Source organism: Salmo salar, chromosome 12 (assembly GCF_965601325.2).
Source record: "Salmo salar chromosome 12, fSalSal1, whole genome shotgun sequence".
NCBI classification, from domain to species: domain Eukaryota; kingdom Metazoa; phylum Chordata; class Actinopteri; order Salmoniformes; family Salmonidae; genus Salmo; species Salmo salar.
In genome coordinates, this window is record NC_138302.1 from 47,084,396 (window position 1) to 47,092,435 (window position 8,040).

The window sequence follows — 8,040 nt, forward strand, 5'->3', positions numbered from 1 at the left end:
CTTACAAGCACTTAACCAACAATGCAGTTCAAGAAATAGAGTTAAAATAGTTACTAAATAAACTAAAGTTAAAATGAATTTCTAAATTCAATCAAAAAGTAACACAAGAAATGTACTATAATGAGACTATACTCAGGGGACACCGGTACCGAGTCAATGTGCTGGAGTACAGGCTAGTCGAGGTAATTTGTAAAGTGACTATTCATAGATAATAAACAGAGAGTAGCAGCAGAAAAAAACAAATGGGAGGGAGGGAGGGGGTGGGGGGGTGGTCAATGTAAATAGTCCAGGTGGCCCTTTTATTTGTTGTTCAGCAGTCTAATGGCTTGGGGGTAGAAGCTGTTAAGGAGCCTTTTGGTCCGAGACCTGGCGCTCCAGTACCGCTTGCCTTGCAGTAGCAGAGGGAACAGTCTATGACTTGGGAGCCTGGGCCTTCCTCTCACACCGCCTAGTATATAGGTCCTGGATGGTAGGAAGCTTGGCTCCAGTGATGTACTGGGTCGTACTCACTACCTACTGTAGCGCCTTGTGGTCAGATGCCGAGCAGTTGCCATACCAGGCTGTGATGCAACCGGTCAGTATGCTCTCGATGGTGCAGCTGTAGAACTTTTTGAGGATCTGGGGACCCATGCCAAATCTTTTCAGTCTCCTGAGGGGGAAAAGGTGTTGTCGTACCCTCTTCACGACTGTGTTGGTGTACTAGGACCATGATAGTTTGTTGATGATGTGGACACCGAAGAACTTGAAGTTCTCGACCCGCTCCACTACAGCCCCATCGATGTTAATGGGGGCCTGTTTGGCCCGCCTTTTCCTGTAGTCCACGATCAGCTCCTTTGTCTTGCTCACATTGGTGGAGAGGTTGTTGTCCTGGCACTACAGTGCCAGGTCTCTGAACTCCTCCCTATAGGCTTTCTCATTATTGTCGGTGATCAGGCCTACCACTGTGAGTCGTGTTTGGCCACGCAGCCATGGGTGAACAGGGATTACAGGAGGGGACTAAACACGCACCCCCGAGGGGCCCCAGTGTTGAGGATTAGCACTGTAACCATATCTGCATGTGTTGTTACCTACCCTTACCACCTGGGGGCAGCCCATCAGGAAGTCCAGGATCCAGTTGCAGAGCGAGGTGTTTAGTCCCATGGTACTTAGCTTAGTGATGAGCTTTGTGGGCACTATGGTGTTGAACACTGAGCTGTAGTCAATGAACAGCATTCTCACATAGGTGTTCCTTTTGTCCAGGTGGGAAAGAGCAGTGTGGAGTGTGATTAAGATTGCATCATCAGTGGATCTGTTTGGGCGGGATGCAAATTGGAGTGGGTCTAGGGTTTCTGGGATGATGGTGTTTATGTGAGCCATGACAATGCAACAATTGTAAAGATTTTACTGAATTACAGTTCATTAGGCCCTAATCTATGGATGACATATAACTGGGAATACAGATATGCATCTGTTGGTCACAGATACCTTAGTAGGGGCGTGGATCAGAAAACCAGTTAGTATCTGGTGTGACCACCATTTGTCTCATGCAGCATGACACATCTCTTTCGCATAGAGTTGATCAGGCTGTTCATTGTGGCCTGTGGAATGTTGTCCCATTCAATAGCTGTGCAACGTCACTGGATATTGATGGGAACTGGAACACGCTGTCGTACACATAGATCCAGAATATCCCAAACATGCTCAATCGGTGACATGTCTGGTGAGTAAGCAGGCTATGTAAGAACTGGGACATTTTCAGCATTCAGGAATTGTGTACATATCCTTGCAACATGAGGCCAAGCACTATCATTTTTTATGTACATTTTATTTAACTATGCAAGTCAGTTAAGAACAAATTGTTATTTACAATGACGGCCTACCCCAGCCAATTGTGCGCCACCCTATGGGACTCCCAATCACGGCTGGATGTGATGAGGCCTGGATTCAAACCAGGGACTGCAGTGATGCCTCTTGCGCTGAGATGCAGTGCCTTAGACTGCTGCGCCACTCGGGAGCCTAACCCTAACATGAGGTGGAAGTCCTGGGTTGACGTGGTTACATATTGGAGGCGGCTTATGGTAGAAAAATTAACATTACATTCTCTGGCAACAGCTCTGGTGGACATTCCTGCAGTCAGCATGCCAATTGCACGCTCCCTCATAACTTGAGACATCTGTGGCATTATGTTGTGTGACAAAACTGCACATTTTAGAGTGGCCTTTTATTGTCCCCAGCACAAAGTGCACATGTGTAATGATCATGCTGTTTAATCAGCTTCTTGATATGCCACACCTGTCAGGTGAATGTATTATCTTGGCAAAGGATACATTCTCACTAATGGATGTAAACTAATTTGTGCAAAACATTTGAGAGTAATAAGCTTTATGTGCGTATAAAAAAAATCTTGGATCTTTTATTTCAGCTCATGAAACATGGGACCAATACTTTACATGTTGTGTTTATATTTTTGTTCAGTGTATTTACAGTTGCTGATGTTACAAATGCAAGGCGGGGTGCATGACAAGTTAGCAGGCGCCAGGCTAACTAGCTAACCAACTTCAGTCATGTGCTAACGTTTGCTAGTAAACATAGCTTTAGGTGGCTCGTTGTAGGTTGCTGTTTTGTAACCATATCTGCAACTAAAAAGAGAAGAGGTTTTACAATCGAGATAGAAAAGAACTCTAATTGTAAAACCTATTGTATTTTTTGTCATTAATATGGCTACCGGTAGTTGTTTAGCTAATTTAATACTTATGTAAATGTGATATTTCAGTTTATACATTTGCAAAAATTTGTAAATCTGTTTATGCTTTGTCATTATGGGGTATTGTGTGTAAATTGATCAGGGGAAAAAACACATAACGTAACAAAATGTGAAAAAAGTAAAGGGATCTGAATACTTTCCAAATGCTCTGTATGTGTATATATTTGAATCTTTTTTACTTTCTTCACTTTTACGCCCATGGGGAAGGGGCAGTATAGGGAGAGTTTTCTCTGTGGCTGGGAAGTGCGAAAGAGAACCCCCCCCCCCCCCAGTTGCTAGGGGGGGGGGGGGTGGGGGTGGAAAACATGGTTTCCGGGAGTGGGGGTGGAGACATGTTGGCTGGGTGGGGTTGGGTGAATGGGATGGGAGGTTCGGGGTGGAGGCCCGCTTCTTTTATGTTTCATTTTCCCTGTTTTATACAGAATTTTGTGTGGCAGCCTATATAAACCTATACCCTGAAATGGATAATATACCTGTATCCCCCCAACAAAAAATAACCAAACAAATACAAATATTGACCCCCAAAAATAACCAATATTTTAAAGAAATACACAGACAGACACAAACAAATGACAGGCACTAGGATGACATGAGGACTTGCAGCCTTGGTCATAAAACAGCAGGACTCTATCCCCCTGTCACAGGACTTGTATTCAGCTCTGTGCCACGGTAAAATATGTCCCCAAATACAGATGGGAACTCAACTGTGATCCACTCAAACATGTCCCCTCTGTAACGGAGTGTCACACTGAATATAGTGATGAGGGAAAAATACATTTACACTGTCATAAGACAGTCGAGCAAGAAAGAATATAAATGTATCGGTCCATCTCGAAAGGAAAGACATTAATCTTGAGGATCTATATACAATGACAGGCTTGTGTGTCTATGTCAGTGCTTCACAATCAAAATAACTCAAGCTGATTGTGGTCTTGTTTAGTGTGACAAGTGACCGCCTAAAATTCTAATTGCAGCGTAAATGTATTATCTACCAGCCAAGATTAAACTCTAAAGCAGCATTGGCACAAGGAGCTGTCACAAGCCATGTAGGCTGCCGTTTCAGGTCCAAGTGTGCACATCAACACATATACTGTAGTTCACGTGTCCATGTAGACCCATGTGAAAGAAATAGCATGTGGCATGTCATGAATGTACACACCACTGAATAGGTGCCATGTGCATCTGACGGTGTGTGTGTTCCACAGAGTGTAAGAGAGAGAAAGTCAGTGCCTGCTCTGGTGTTGTGTGTGTCCCTCTTTCCTTCCACGCCGACATCTAAGAGAAGGCGAAGAGTGTCAAAAGGGATTTGGCCGGGATGGGGCCGCACGGCACGCTGCCATTCACATTGAATCAGACACACGGCGAGCCACATTCAGCCTCCGGGAACACCCAGCACCCTCTCTACTAGTAGAACCCCCTTCCTCACCTCCACCACCCCCCATCTGCCCCCCTTTTTCTGCCTTAGAGCCCCATTGAATACAGGGTCTCCACGCCCAGCCCCCAGTCACCCCCATTCCACAATCTGCCCACACACACACGTTGGTGCACAAACACACGTCCTCTTCCATTTATCGCCCATACGTCCCTGGCACCCACCACTCTCTTTCTCTCTCTTTGAGAATCCTCTCCAGTCATACTGACCCCCCCCCCCCCCCCCTTCCCCCGACCCCTCTCTCTTTTTCTTCTCCTCCCCTCTGTGTTTCAGAGAAAAGAGCTGAAGGCAAGATTAGGGGTTGGCTGCCTCTTTGCGTTACCAGCTAAAATAAATATTCCCAGAATGACTCCTATTGCCCGGAGGATGTTTATGAGTGTACATGCTGTTCCATACACACAAACACACACACACATACCCATATTCACACACACGCATACGCATACACATACACATACAAAGTCACACATGGAGCATGCATGCACACACACACAGACACATGCACACATACATACACATGCACGCACACATTTCCGCCACACACAGTGTGAGACAGTAGATGGAGCAGAGGGAGATCACCTACACTCATCTTGTCCCCGTAAACCCTTTACCTCATCATCATCTGTGATATCACTGAGCTCTGTCCTACAATGGCATGGCAGCTAGAAGAAAGGTGCCAACCACTGACGGATGGTAGAGAAGGATGGAAAATTATGAACGAATGGTCACTGTAAAGTTAATATTGGTTAAAAAATATACAGTACCAGTCAAAAGTTTGGACGCATGTAGTAACCAAGAAAAGTGTTAAACAAATAAAATGATATCTTATATTTCAGATTCTTCAAAGTAGCCACCCTTTGCCTTGATGACAGCTTTGTACACTCCTGGCTTTCTCTCAACCAGCTTCACCTGGAATGCTTTTCCAACAGTCTTGAAGGAGTTCCCACATATGCTGAGCACTTGTTGGCTGCTTTTCCTTCACTCTGCAGTCCAACTCATCCCAAACCATCTTAATTGGGTTGAGACCGGGTGATTGTGGAGGCCAGGTGTCAAAGAAATTTCAGTACTGAGAGAGACTTTGTCATTTCTTAAAATAATCATTTTTATTTAATATCGATTAATTATTGCAATAATGAAACCGGTCAACTCAACAGTCTTGACTGTTGGGCTGAGCAGCCTGAACAGAAAATGAACAAACAGATATTATAGTTGAAGTCAGAAGTTTACATCCACCTTATAGCCAAATACATTTAAACTCAGTTTTTCAATTCCCTGTCTTTGGTCAGTTAGGATCACCACTTTATTTTCAGGATGTGAAATGTCAGAATAACAGTAGAGAGAATGATTTATTTCAGCTTTTATTTCTTTCATCACATTCCCAGTGGGTCAGAAGTTTACATACGATCAATTAGTATTTGCTAGCATTGCCTATACATTGTTTAACTTGGGTCAAACATTTCGGGGAACCTTCCACAAGCTTCCCACAATAAGTTGGGTGAGTTTTAGCTCATTTCTCCTGACAGAGCTGGTGTAACTGAGTCAGGTTTGTAGGCCTCTGTGCTCGTACACGTTTTTCAGTTCTGCCCACAGATTTTCTATAGGATTGAGGTCAGGGCTTTGTGATGGCCACTCCAATACCTTGACTTTGTTGTCCTTAAGCCATTTTGCCACAACTTTGGAAGTATGCTTGGGGTCATTGTCCATTTGGAAGACCCATTGGCGACCAAGCTCTAACTTCCTGACTGATGTCGTGAGATGTTGCTTCAATATATCCACCTAATTTTCCTACCTCATGATGCCATCTATTTTGTTAAGTGCACCAGTCCCTCCTGCAGCAAAGCACCCCCACAACATGATACTACCACCACCGGGCTTCACGGTTGGGATGGTGTTCTTTGGCTTGCAAGCCTCCCCTTTTTCCTCCAAACATAATGATGGTCATTATGGCCAAACAGTTCTATTTTTGTTTCATCAGACCAGAGGACATTTCTCCAAAAAATACGATCTTTGTCCCCATGTGCAGTTGCAAACCGTAGTCTGGCTTTTTTTTATGGCGGTTTGGACCAGTGGCTTCTTCCTTGCTGAGCTGCCTTTCAGGTTATGTCGATATAAGACTCGTTTTACAGTGGAAATAGATACTTTTGTACCTGTTTCCTACAGCATCTTCACAAGGTCCTTTGCTGCTGTTCTGGGATTGATTTGCACTTTTCACACCAACATACGTTCATCTCTAGGAGACAAAACGCGTCTCCTTCTTGATCGTTATGACGGTTGCGTGGTCCCATGGTGTTTATACTTGCATATTATTGTTTTGTACAGATGAACGTGGTACCTTCAGGCGTTTGGAAATTGCTCCCAAGGATGAACCAGACTGGTGGAGGTCTTGGCTGATTTCTTTAGATTTTTCCATGATATCATGCAAAGAGGCACTGAGTTTGAAGGTAGGCCTTGATATACATCCACAGGTATACCTCCAATTGACTCAAATTATGTCAATTAGCCTATCAGAAGCTTCTAAAGCCATGACATAATGTTCTGGAATTTTCCAAGCTGTTTAAAGGCACAGTCAACTGAGTGTATGTAATCTTCTGACCCACTGCAATTGTGATATAGTGAATTATAAGTGAAATAATCTGTCTGTAAACAATTGTTGGAAAAATGACTTGTGTCATGCACCAAGTAGATGTCCTAATCGACTTGCCAAAACTATAGATTGTTGGAGTGGAAACCATCTCTTTACAGAAACACAGAATTAAACAGAACAGCAATGTCCTACTATTTGTTAACTATTAATATCAAACAGATTAGGTAACTATGTCAAGAAATGTGTGGAGTGGTTGAATAATGAGTTTTAATGACTCCAACCTATGTGTATGTAAACTTCCGACTTAAACTGTATATAGGATCAAAAAATGCTTAGTCAGGCTGGTTTCAACGTTCCCATACGTCACCTTTGTCCATCTCCTGGTTATCTGCATGGGATGTTGTTATACTTCCAACCCGGCTTAGTTTCCCAGATGTCAGAATGATGAGATAATGAGGCATTGTTCTAAACTCTTCCAGGCTATCTCTATCTCAGGTCACACACACCACATCTTGCCTATGAAATGCCAGCTTTAGGTTTTTATCACCAAGTCATTGTCAGCTCAAGCTATCTCTAGCAAAACCTATTTCTTGACCATATGCCCAGACTAACTGCAGGAAGCTAGAGTGGAAACCATCTCTTTACAGAAACACAGAATTAAAAAGAACAGAAATATCCTACTATTTGTTAACTATTAATATCAAACAAATCAGGTAAATATGTCATTTTTCTAACACACAGGTAATCTGATGCAGCACTACATCACTCTCCTCCTTGTTCAAATAGCCCTTACACAGCCTGGAAGTGTGTTGGGTCATTGTCCTCTTGAAAAACAACAGTCTCTCTAAGCGCAAACCAGATGGGATGGCGTATTGCTGCAGAATGCTGTGGTAGCCATGCTGGTTAAGTGTGCTTTGAATTCTAAATGAATCACTGACAATGCCACCAGCAAAGCACCCCAACACCATCAAAACTCCTCCATGCTTCAGGGTGGGAAATACACATGAGATTATTACTTTACCTACTCTGTGTCTCACAAAACACAGTGGTTGGAACCAAAAATCTCAAATTTGTACTCATCAGACCAAAGGACAGATTTCCACCGGTCTAATGTCAATTACTCCTGTTTCTTGGCCCAAGCAACCATTTCTGAGGCTGGTAACTCAAATTAACTTATCCTCTGCAGCAGAGGTAACTCTGGGTCTTCCTTTCCTCTGGCGGTCCTCATGAGACTCAGTTTCATCATAGCGCTTGATGGTTTTTGCAACTGCACTTGAAGAA